This window comes from Amphiura filiformis, chromosome 10 (assembly GCF_039555335.1).
Source record: "Amphiura filiformis chromosome 10, Afil_fr2py, whole genome shotgun sequence".
In the NCBI taxonomy this organism is placed as follows: Eukaryota; Metazoa; Echinodermata; class Ophiuroidea; order Amphilepidida; family Amphiuridae; genus Amphiura; species Amphiura filiformis.
In genome coordinates this window covers 1,195,711-1,209,266 of record NC_092637.1, presented here as the reverse complement: position 1 = coordinate 1,209,266, position 13,556 = coordinate 1,195,711, and positions in this window count along the sequence as shown.

Genomic DNA, 13,556 nt, shown 5'->3' with positions numbered 1-13,556 from the left:
TACACCCCCATCCTAGGGCTAGGGTGTCTGTGGTTTGTGTGTGTTCACTACTCACTGCAGTCACTGCACATTTTGTCAAGATGTTTAGAATTAATTTCTTTAAGTAATTATTAATATTATGATGATGATGATGATGATGATGATGATGATGATGATGATGATGTATCTGAATACATTGCTCTTCGTGTACATGTATGCTGACACATGCAGCCTAGTGACACTTCTCTAGTTCCTGCCCTGGGTACAAATGTGAGTTATGTGTAGTGTGTCACACACACACCCCCACAAATACCCCCACATGACTGCTGACACGTGATACATGTAGTTTATACCTTCAGAGTTTAATACCTGTTCAAGTTACTGTCATGGTGGTTTGGGCGACCGAGTCTTTGTAGTGTGACCATGGTAGTAAACTAGGGTATGGAAATGACACATGTGTGGGGTGGGGTTTGATAGTGGATGTGTATAGGGGGAGCGGTGTGGGGTGGTGTAGCTGTCTCTTTTCATTGTAAAAGAACAGAGATGAGTCTAACTCTGACTACAGCATTACTGTACTGTGATTATTCCTAATTCTCTATAGGCCCTAACGAAAATGGCAGTATGTTATGAAATATGGTTCAAAACTATTTCAACCAATTTGTATTGTAGATTTGGCAAATTAGAAGCAAAATCTAGAATTATTCTCTATTTTTGGATTGTTTTACCCAATGACCCATTTTTTCAAAATGTTATACATTAATAAATTACTCCTTTTTCATTTTGTTATACCCAGTGACCCCTTTTTAGAGCATCATTTTATACAGCAATGCCAGTAGGCAGATACCTGTCACATGAAAGTTGAATGACCCCCAACAACCCCTTCCCCTGGCATGGACTCTGACTGAGTCCACCGGACTCGGGTCTTATTTTTGTTGGACTCAGATTCTCATATCCTTTGCCATGTAATTATATAACTTAACTGCATATAATGTACAAATGTAGGTCTAGTTTTGAAATGTAATACAGCTTGGTCAAATTTCAATAGGACCTCTGTTGTACATGTGTTGCCAAAAATTGACATTATATAATTAGCTTACAATATAATACTAGTAGACCCCAGGTGGTGCCAAGTGGGTGTAACTGTGAACTTAACACAGAAATACATCCAAATCATGTCTTGTGTGCCACCATTAATATGGAGCACTGCATATTGCTAGCTAATAGCATTTGATTTTGGTGAGTGAAGTTCAAAAGCCATCAATTTCTTTCTTGCGCATATCTCACACTAAACAAATCAGCTTTCCAAAATTTGTGCACCCGGAATAACAATTTTAAAAACTAAAGAAAGAGGACATAAACCCAGTTGATATGAATAAGCACTAGGCTATACACCACTAATAGGCCTGAGCGATGCATGCAAATACGGCGAGTAACTATTTGTTTGCATGACATCTGAAACGAATGCTTTAAAATCACTGGAATTGACCAAGTTATAATAGCCAAAAAGTTTTGGGTTTTGAAGCTTCAAATGGTATATTTTCTCTCATTATATGACATTTTTGTTGTAATATTGCCAAAAATCATCCGCACGGCATCGGTTTTTAGTAAATATTCGCCCAACCACATTGTACACTATAAAAATCGGTGACGTGTGACGCGTTTAGAAACTAAATATGTGACATGTGACGTGTTTAGAATCTAAACACAGTGTTTATCTGGGAAACTAAGTGTTTAACTGGTAAACACATAAATAAAGGTTGATATGCTAAGCATAGTGTTTTAAAATAGATGATGTGTGACGCGTTTATAAACTAAACACGTGACATGTGCCCGAGAATGTGACGTGTTTAGAAACAGAACACGTGTTTCTACATCACCGGGAAAAATCTACCCTGAAAATACATATTTAAGAAGGAAGTTGTTCCAGTTGTAGCTCATAGGTGAATAACTATTTTGCTAGTGAATGCTATTAGGTGAATTGCTGCTAAGGTAACTGTAAATAAACATGTTCTGCATGGCAAGACTTTTCTTCAATAAGCTTAAAGACCAGCCGGATGAATTATGTGACCTTGTCTTGATAGCCTGGGCTACATGTACACGTACGTAGTCTAATTTTTCTACTGGGGAACGGTTGGCGGGTAATGTGGTTTAGTTTAGAGTGTTACCGGTTAATGTGCCCAGTGGAAACAGATAGGTTCAGAGTGATGCGGTGCAACCGTGATCCACCTCATGAGGTAGAGCATGTGATGTGACACCCGGTATTTCTACCAGTGGAAACACAACGGTTAACGGTTGCTGGGTGTTGAACTTCTTTTATATTGATTTTATGTATCACATCGTGACCTTAAAAGCAGCTTGGGGTCAGGAAAATACTTTCAGTACTTCCGGTACACACCATAACCCTTATTTTAAGCACCTGTAGAAACGTGGTGGTTGGAATGTTACCTGAAATGGATTGTGGGTTACCAGGTAATACCGAGTAAAAATACAGAGCGCTCAGGGTAAACACGCAGATACAGTGCCAAGTCAAGGAAGCTACCATCAACTACTTAGAGGTTAATAACTGCGCATCGGTTATTTGGAGGGCATTTGAAAAATCTAAACATTTTGCCTTTGGAACCGAGGAATATCCCGAGGGGCGCAGCCCCGAGGATATTCCGAGGTCCAAAGCAAAATATTTAGATTTTTCACAATGCCCGACATATAACCGATGCAAAGTTATTAACCTCATTCATAACCGTCACTTTGATCTTTTAACTTTACAAAATAACACAAAATTTTCCTCAAAAGTTTTTACATCTTCCCTTTCCCAAAATCGATCAGGCTAAAACAAAACGACCAATAACAAAAGTGCGTATCAGAATCTGTGCAAATATGGTAGCGCGCAATCCAAATACGGCAGCCAGCGCGCGCGCAGTTCGTTGGACGCACAATACGGCGCACGCAGAAGTCAATTGTGTGCGACATTGGAACAATTACGCATTTTGCGGTCAATTGTGAGATATTAATGACCTCGATTTGCGTTCGCGTTTTCACAAATAATAAAATATGATTGGATCGCACGCATCGCGTTTATTAATGAGGTTATGAATGACTATTATTCATCTACCCTAGTCCCCCGGTGATGAAATCTGAAATGGCAGTTGGCATTAATAATGGTGTCTTTTTTGCTTAAACTTTTGTTCAAATATCTGCTAGTTGTGATGATGTTTTAACAACAAACTTGAGTCAAACACCCTCCTAGATAAGCTTTAGTTCCCAGTTACATCTACATAAATATGAACACTCTACTGTTGAATCTTCATCAATATTTATTTCCCCTATACACATCAAGTAACTCAATGACCAGAAAAAGATGTGTTTCCCGCACTTCAATTTTTCAATTTTATTCTTCAACAACTCTATTCCTGTTCATGCTGAAATGTGGTGATGTGCATCCTCATCCGTCATTATCTACAAGCGTAATTTGACCTGATGATTCTGTAACTGATAGTGAAATAATGATAGTTGCCTACTGTGTTATAAGAAAGGACAGAGATAGAGAATGGGGTGGGGTTTGCGCTTTTATCAGAAATGACATTGCCTTTAGATTTAGAGATGACTCGACCGATGATAGTTTAGAAACCCAATGGTTTGAGCTTAATTACCAAACCCAAACCAAGGTCATTACAATCGGCTTGAATGACCATTTTATAATATTTTGTACAAGAAAAACAGTCAAAGGTCAAGTCACCAAGCACAAAGTTATCGCAATCAGATCACTGAAAACTTATGATGCTGTTTCATTTATCTCGGAACTGTCAACTGTAAATTGGCAAGACATTTCATCTATAATTAATGTTTTAACCAATTGTTGCTAAATGTCAATTTGTTCACAAAATCGGTTTTGTCAGATTATACTTTTCCTTTTAAAATTTTTCTTTTACTTCGTGGCCAGGTAATTTGAAAAATAGTTTCAGAATTAACAGGTTTAATATAACTGATTTAGCTTATTTCATTTATTCTGCAAAATGAGAAAATTTGGGGTAACCTGGCCTAAAGTTAATTTTGTGAATTAAGTACATGTATTGCATTTTGCTTGACATTGTGACTATTCTGATATTTTCATGAGCTTGTTTGTGAATATTTAATTATACATTTTAACATATTTATGTCAGATAAATTGTAAAGATAGTGGCATCGTGTTACTTATTTAATGGCATTCATATTTGATGCATTGTATCAAATTTTTACCACTGTTTTATGGAAAAAATTCTGAAAACAAATGTGTTAAAACATTGAAATGGTTGAAGGAAGTAATGTGTTTTCTGAAATTTGGTTAATCATTAAAATGACAAAGAAAATGTAAGTTTTCGTATGTTTGTATTCGACAATTGTAGCACTAGGCAGTGCATTAATTACATGATCATATTTTACGAAAAATGGTGTAGGAATGAAAATCTATCATGTTTTGGTTGAAATCACATTAAACAATGTTCAAGATTAGGTATGTGATTGAAAATCCTAAACACTTCTTGGCCAAACACATTGTCCTAAACATGTCATATGTTGAACAGCATGTTTAACACTATAGTGTCCAGGTCAACTAAACTTTATAGTGTTTAGTTTCTAAACATGGTGTTGACTGCGGTAGAAACTAAACATGTCACAGTTTGTAATAAGTGTTACAGGTAATTAAACATGTCACAGTGTTTAGTTTCTAAATGCTGCGACATATTTAGTTCTTACAGCAGTCAACATCATGTTTAGAACTAAACACTATAGTGTTTAGTTGACCTAGACGCTATAGTGTTTAGTTTCTAAACATGGTGTTGACTGTTATAGAAACTAAACACTGTGACATGTTTAGAGAATAAATACTGTGACACGTTTCATAAGTCCCTAGATGACTTTTGAGCCCAAATCAAGTGGGGTCATATGTGTGTCCCTATCCAGTTTGGGGTCAAAGTTCATCTAGGGTCATTTGAGGTCACTAGATTTGGGGTAAAAGGTCATCTGGCCAATATACATCTTGGCCAATATATATATATAAGTAACGCAAAATAAGCAAAATTTAAAGGTGACTCGCATTTAAGTAACATGGTATTATATAGGCTTAAGAAAGATGGGTTAATTTCCTCAACCGGTTGACCAAATTAATGATGACCTTTTACCCCAAATCTAGTGACCTCAAATGACCCCTAGATGACCTATGACAAAAAGGTGTTTATAATCTAAACGCTTGAATTTTGCAGTGTAACTTTCAGCTTCGAGGGCGCACTGCCATTTCAAGGTGTTTACTGTTCAGTGCGTTAAAACAAGAAAAGTCTCAGGTTGAGTTCTTTTTATCATTTAACATATAAATCATATAGTTTCACCTTACGTTTAACTGTGAGAGTGTTGAATATGTGAAAATTTTATCCGGAATTAGCCATTTTCCCACTGAAAACCGTGTTATTGAGCCAAGTGCATGTCTAACACAAATCACAAGTCAACGTCTGATATAAAGATTATTTTATAGACTTTCAAAATGAGTTTATTTGAATCCATTTTACTGTTAACGTCAAAAGACAACAATCTTATTAAAAATTAATGTGTGAGTAACCAGTAGTAATAATTACATTTGAAACATCATGTCTATAATAATGCATTTGCAGTTTAGATGTTTTCGTTAAGGCTGGATAAGAAAACTTAAAATTTTGATGCTTGCATGGTAAATAAAAACAAACACAACTTACTCGTTGTATCATCATCTTTGATGCAAATAGTTGTGGTAATTTGACAGTCTGCAAGGTTCCCACTTGAAGGATTCGAAAGAGCTACTTCAAAACATTCGGTTTCCTCAACAGTTATGTCGTCGTCTATGTCTACAGTAAACATGGCGATGTTTATAGCACTTCCGAAGGTAACAGAAGGTGGTAGTGTATAGTCAGAGTTATATGTTGTGATGTCGTTTCCAACAAGGTCTAGAAAAGAGTGAATGAATAAAGAATTAATCAATGCTCGACAAAAGCATTCAAAACAAAAGTTCTTTCTCCAAGAAGATAACTTGAACATAAATATGTTCCTACTCTATGCACTTACTTATCATAGATTGATCGGTCCCCTCTCCAGTTCGGATTACATTCACATCTAATGATGTATCGCCTTCAAGAACACAATAGAATTCTCTTTCAAATTTGAAAACACCTGCAATGAGAAGATATTAAACAAGCAAGATTATATTTAAATGTATTAATATAAGAACAAAACAAATGCCCAATAATTTGGGACTGAGTGTTACGAAGTCTGAGAGAGTGAACAAAAACTTTTCGACTCCATGCTGTTTGCTAATAGCGTTTGCTATTGGTGAGTGAAGCTGTACAGCCATCAGTTTCATTCTGACGCCTATCTCATGCTAGATAAATCAGCTTTCTAAAATTTGACTGTGCAACTGGACTTAATCGAATACATAGAAAAAGTTTTAATAACCAAAGAAAGATGACTTAATCAAAGTTGATATAAGTAAGCAATAGCATTGTGCATGTCTAAAGAAGAAAAGATACCTCACTTTAGTTTTTTTCATTCGAAAGAATACACTTTACTGTGAACTTCAAAATACAATATTCTTATTGGAAATTAATGTGAGAGTAACTAGTAGTAAAAATTACATTTGAAAAAGTATGTCTATAATAACGTATTTGTAGTTTAGATGTTTTCTGTAAAGCTGGATAAGAAAACGTATTATCTTCAATTTTGATAGGTGCATGGTAAATAAAAACAAATACCACTTACTCGTTGTATCGTCATCTTTGATGCAAATAGTTGTCGTAATTTGGCAATCTGCAAGGCTCCCATCTGAAGGATTCGAAAGAGCTACTTCGAAACATTCGGTTTCCTCAACAATCATGTCGTCGTCTATGTCTACAGTAAACATGGCGATGTTTATACTACTTCCGAAGGTAACAGAAGTTGTTGGCAGTGTATAGTCAGTGTTTGATGTTGTGATGTCTTTTTCAACAAGGGCTAGAAAAGAGTGAATGAATAAAGAATTAATCAAAGTCATTTTGAAACCATGCTCCACGGCGACAAAAGCATTCAATACAAAAGTCCTTTCTCCAAGAAGGTAACTTGAACATAAATATGTTCCTACTGTATGCACTTACTTATCATAGATTGATCGGTCCCCTCTCCAGTTCGGATTACATTCACATCTAATGATGTATCGCCTTCAAGAACACAATAGAATTCTCTTTCAAATTTGAAAACACCTGCAATGAGAAGATATTAAACAAGCAAGATTATATTTAAATGTATTAATATAAGAACAAAACAAATGCCCAATAATTTGGGACTGAGTGTTACGAAGTCTGAGAGAGTGAACAAAAACTTTTTCGAATCCATGCTGTTTGCTAATAGCGTTTGCTATTGGTGAGTGAAGTTGAACAGCCATCAGTTTCATTCTGACGCCTATCTCATGCTAGATAAATCAGCTTTCTAAAATTTGACTGTGCAACTGGACTTAATCGAATACATAGAAAAAACAGTTTTAAAAACCAAAGAAGTAAGCAATAGCAATAGTCCAGTCAAAGTGGGTTTTGACTCACCACTAATTGCAACAGAATTTTTCCACTGCTATGAATGTCAGAGATGTCCCTGAGCAGCATACAAAAAGTATACTAAAATATACTTGGTGGAAAAGTAGTTTTGGGCGGGAAAAGGTCATACAGGGGTCAAATTTCAAAATCGCTCCAAACAATTTAAAAACTATACCAAATTATTCCTCTAGTCATAGGGATTCAGAAAAAATATAGTTTGCCATATCTGTGATGTACGGTTCTTGAGTTATAACCGAAAAGGTCAAAGGTCAAATGTTGGGTTCAACAGAGGTCAAAAAACTAAAAATTGGCTGATTTTAACCAAAATGGTCTCAAATTGTTCGGCTTGCAAACATAATTCATTTAAAGAATATTTGCACTGTTTAGGTTGTTTATTACATGCGTAACATCGAAAACTAGGTCGGGGTCAATAGAGTTCAATGGTCAATGACCTCTTTTACCCTGCTACCTAGGTAACGAAACATCAAGATATGGCAAACTATTCTTATTTTGGAGTGTTTTTAAGGACGAACACTTTGAGACCATTTTAAGGAAATCGGAGCTTTTTTCGAAGTTGACCCACGTGGAGCCTAAAATTTGACCTTTGACCTTTTTGCTTATAACTTGAGAATGGTACATCACAGATATGACAAACTATACTTTTTCTGAATCCTTAAGACTAGAGGAATGCTTTGGTATAGTTTTTAAAAATATTAAAGCAATTTTGAAATTTGACCCCTGTATGACCTTTTCCCGCCAAAAACTACCTTTCCACCAAGTATATTTTAGTATATTTTTTGTATGATGTTCAGGGGACATCTCTAAAATGTATAAAAGTGAAAAAAAAAATTGTTGCAATTAGTGGTGACTGACACCACTTATTTGTTTAGATTGACTGGACTACAATGTGCATGTCTAAAGAAGAAAAGATACCTCACTTTAGTTTTTTTTTCATTCGAAAGAATACATTTTACGGTGAACTTCAAAATACAATATTCTTATTGGAAATTAATGTGAGAGTAACTAGTAGTAAAAATTACATTTGAAAAAGTATGTATATAATAACGTATTTGTAGTTTAGATGTTTTCTGTAAAGCTGGATAAGAAAACGTATTATCTTCAATTTTGATACATGCATGGTAAATAAAAACAAATACCACTTACTCGTTGTATCGTCATCTTTGATGCAAATAGTTGTCGTAATTTGGCAATCTGCAAGGCTCCCATTTGAAGGATTCGAAAGAGCTACTTCGAAACATTCGGTTTCCTCAACAATCATGTCGTCGTCTATGTCTACAGTAAATATGGCGATGTTTATACTACTTCCGAAGGTAACAGAAGTTGTTGGCAGTGTATAGTCAGTGTATGATGTTGTGATGTCTTTTTCAACAAGGGCTAGAAAAGAGTGAATGAATAAAGAATTAATCAAAGTCATTTTGAAACCATGCTCCACGGCGACAAAAGCATTCAATACAAAAGTCCTTTCTCCAAGAAGGTAACTTGAACATAAATAGTATGCACTTACTTATCATAGATTGATCGGTCCCCTCTCCAGTTCGGATTACATTCACATCTAATGATGTATCGCCTTCAAGAACACAATAGAATTCTCTTTCAAATTTGAAAACACCTGCAATGAGAAGATATTAAACAAGCAAGATTATATTTAAATGTATTAATATAAGAACAAAACAAATGCCCAATAATTTGGGACTGAGTGTTACGAAGCCTGAGAGAGTGAACAAAAACTTTTTCGACTCCATGCTGTTTGCTAATAGCGTTTGCTATTGGTGAGTGAAGTTGAACAGCCATCAGTTCATTCTGACGCCTATCTCATGCTAGATAAATCAGCTTTCTAAAATTTGACTGTGCAACTGGACTTAATCGAATACATAGAAAAAACAGTTTTAAAAACCAAAGAAGTAAGCAATAGCAATGTGCATGTCTAAAGAAGAAAAGATACCTCACTTTAGTTTTTTTCATTGGAAAGAATACATTTTACTGTGAACTTCAAAATACAATATTCTTATTGGAAATTAATGTGAGAGTAACTAGTAGTAAAAATTGCATTTGAAAAAGTATGTCTATAATAACATTTTGTAGTTTAGATGTTTTCTGTAAAGCTGGATAAGAAAACGTATTATCTTTAATTTTGATACATGCATGGTAAATAAAAACAAATACCACTTACTCGTTGTATCGTCATCTTTGATGCAAATAGTTGTCGTAATTTGGCAATCTGCAAGGCTCCCATTTGAAGGATTCGAAAGAGCTACTTCGAAACATTCGGTTTCCTCAACAATCATGTCGTCGTCTATGTCTACAGTAAACATGACGATGTTTATACTACTTCCGAAGGTAACAGAAGTTGTTGGCAGTGTATAGTCAGTGTTTGATGTTGTGATGTCTTTTTCAACAAGGGCTAGAAAAGAGTGAATGAATAAAGAATTAATCAAAGTCATTTTGAAACCAAGCTCCACGGCGACAAAAGCATTCAATACAAAAGTCCTTTCTCCAAGAAGGTAACTTGAACATAAATATGTTCCTACTGTATGCACTTACTTATCATAGATTGATCGGTCCCCTCTTCAGTTCGGATTACATTCACATCTAATGATGTATCGCCTTCAAGAACACAATAGAATTCTCTTTCAAATTTGAAAACACCTGCAATGAGAAGATATTAAACAAGCAAGATTATATTTAAATGTATTAATATAAGAACAAAACAAATGCCCAATAATTTGGGACTGAGTGTTACGAAGTCTGAGAGAGTGAACAAAAACTTTTTCGAATCCATGCTGTTTGCTAATAGCGTTTGCTATTGGTGAGTGAAATTGAACAGCCATCAGTTTCATTCTGACGCCTATCTCATGCTAGATAAATCAGCTTTCTAAAATTTGACTGTGCAACTGGACTTAATCGAATACATAGAAAAACAGTTTTAAAAACCAAAGAAGTAAGCAATAGCAATGTGCATGTCTAAAGAAGAAAAGATACCTCACTTTAATTTTTTTCATTGGAAAGAATACAATTTACTGTGAACTTCAAAATACAATATTCTTATTGGAAATTAATGTGAGAGTAACTAGTAGTAAAAAATGCATTTGAAAAAGTATGTCTATAATAACGTATTTGTAGTTTAGATGTTTTCTGTAAAGCTGGATAAGAAAACGTATTATCTTCAATTTTGATACATGCATGGTAAATAAAAACAAATACCACTTACTCGTTGTATCGTCATCTTTGATGCAAATAGTTGTCGTAATTTGGCAATCTGCAAGGCTCCCATTTGAAGGATTCGAAAGAGCTACTTCGAAACATTCGGTTTCCTCAACAATCATGTCGTCGTCTATATCTACAGTAAACATGGCGAAGTTTATACTACTTCCGAAGGTAACAGAAGTTGTTGGCAGTGTATAGTCAGTGTTTGATGTTGTGATGTCTTTTTCAACAAGGGCTAGAAAAGAGTGAATGAATAAAGAATTAATCAAAGTCATTTTGAAACCAAGCTCCACGGCGACAAAAGCATTCAATACAAAAGTCCTTTCTCCAAGAAGGTAACTTGAACATAAATATGTTTTCTTGTGTCATTTCATATGTAATAAAGCCTGAAGAAGGTACGCCCAGTACCGAAAATTTGCTGTACAACTGTTTCCCGTCTTCGTTTGTTTTAGTTCCTACTGTATGCACTTACTTATCATAGATTGATCGGTCCCCTCTCCAGTTCGGATTACATTCACATCTAATGATGTATCGCCTTCAAGAACACAATAGAATTCTCTTTCAAATTTGAAAACACCTGCAATGAGAAGATATTAAACAAGCAAGATTATATTTAAATGTATTAATATAAGAACAAAACAAATGCCCAATAATTTGGGACTGAGTGTTACGAAGTCTGGGAGAGTGAACAAAAACTTTTTCGACTCCATGCTGTTTGCTTATAGCGTTTGCTATTGGTGAGTGAAGTTGAACAGCCATCAGTTTCATTCTGACGCCTATCTCATGCTAGATAAATCAGCTTTCTAAAAGTTGACTGTGAAACTGGACTAAATCGAATACATAGAAAAAACAGTTTTAAAAACCAAAGAAGTAAGCAATAGCAATGTGCATGTCTAAAGAAGAAAAGATACCCCACTTTAGTTGTTTTCATTCAAAAGAATACATTTTACTGTGAACTTCAAAATACAATATTCTTATTGGAAATTAATGTGAGAGTAACTAGTAGTAAAAATTACATTTGAAAAAGTGTGTCTATAATAACGTATTTGTAGTTTAGATGTTTTCTGTAAAGCTGGATAAGAAAACGTATTATCTTCAATTTTGATACATGCATGGTAAATAAAAACAAATACCACTTACTCGTTGTATCGTCATCTTTGATGCAAATAGTTGTCGTAATTTGGCAATCTGCAAGGCTCCCATTTGAAGGATTCGAAAGAGCTACTTCGAAACATTCGGTTTCCTCAACAATCATGTCGTCGTCTATGTCTACAGTAAACATGACGATGTTTATACTACTTCCGAAGGTAACAGAAGTTGTTGGCAGTGTATAGTCAGTGTTTGATGTTGTGATGTCTTTTTCAACAAGGGCTAGAAAAGAGTGAATGAATAAAGAATTAATCAAAGTCATTTTGAAACCAAGCTCCACGGCGACAAAAGCATTCAATACAAAAGTCCTTTCTCCAAGAAGGTAACTTGAACATAAATATGTTCCTACTGTATGCACTTACTTATCATAGATTGATCGGTCCCTCTTCAGTTCGGATTACATTCACATCTAATGATGTATCGCCTTCAAGAACACAATAGAATTCTCTTTCAAATTTGAAAACACCTGCAATGAGAAGATATTAAACAAGCAAGATTATATTTAAATGTATTAATATAAGAACAAAACAAATGCCCAATAATTTGGGACTGAGTGTTACGAAGTCTGAGAGAGTGAACAAAAACTTTTTCGAATCCATGCTGTTTGCTAATAGCGTTTGCTATTGGTGAGTGAAATTGAACAGCCATCAGTTTCATTCTGACGCCTATCTCATGCTAGATAAATCAGCTTTCTAAAATTTGACTGTGCAACTGGACTTAATCGAATACATAGAAAAACAGTTTTAAAAACCAAAGAAGTAAGCAATAGCAATGTGCATGTCTAAAGAAGAAAAGATACCTCACTTTAATTTTTTTCATTGGAAAGAATACATTTTACTGTGAACTTCAAAATACAATATTCTTATTGGAAATTAATGTGAGAGTAACTAGTAGTAAAAAATGCATTTGAAAAAGTATGTCTATAATAACGTATTTGTAGTTTAGATGTTTTCTGTAAAGCTGGATAAGAAAACGTATTATCTTCAATTTTGATACATGCATGGTAAATAAAACAAATACCACTTACTCGTTGTATCGTCATCTTTGATGCAAATAGTTGTCGTAATTTGGCAATCTGCAAGGCTCCCATTTGAAGGATTCGAAAGAGCTACTTCGAAACATTCGGTTTCCTCAACAATCATGTCGTCGTCTATATCTACAGTAAACATGGCGAAGTTTATACTACTTCCGAAGGTAACAGAAGTTGTTGGCAGTGTATAGTCAGTGTTTGATGTTGTGATGTCTTTTTCAACAAGGGCTAGAAAAGAGTGAATGAATAAAGAATTAATCAAAGTCATTTTGAAACCAAGCTCCACGGCGACAAAAGCATTCAATACAAAAGTCCTTTCTCCAAGAAGGTAACTTGAACATAAATATGTTTTCTTGTGTCATTTCATATGTAATAAAGCCTGAAGAAGGTACGCCCAGTACCGAAAATTTGCTGTACAACTGTTTCCCGTCTTCGTTTGTTTTAGTTCCTACTGTATGCACTTACTTATCATAGATTGATCGGTCCCCTCTCCAGTTCGGATTACATTCACATCTAATGATGTATCGCCTTCAAGAACACAATAGAATTCTCTTTCAAATTTGAAAACACCTGCAATGAGAAGATATTTAACAAGCAAGATTATATTTAAATGTATT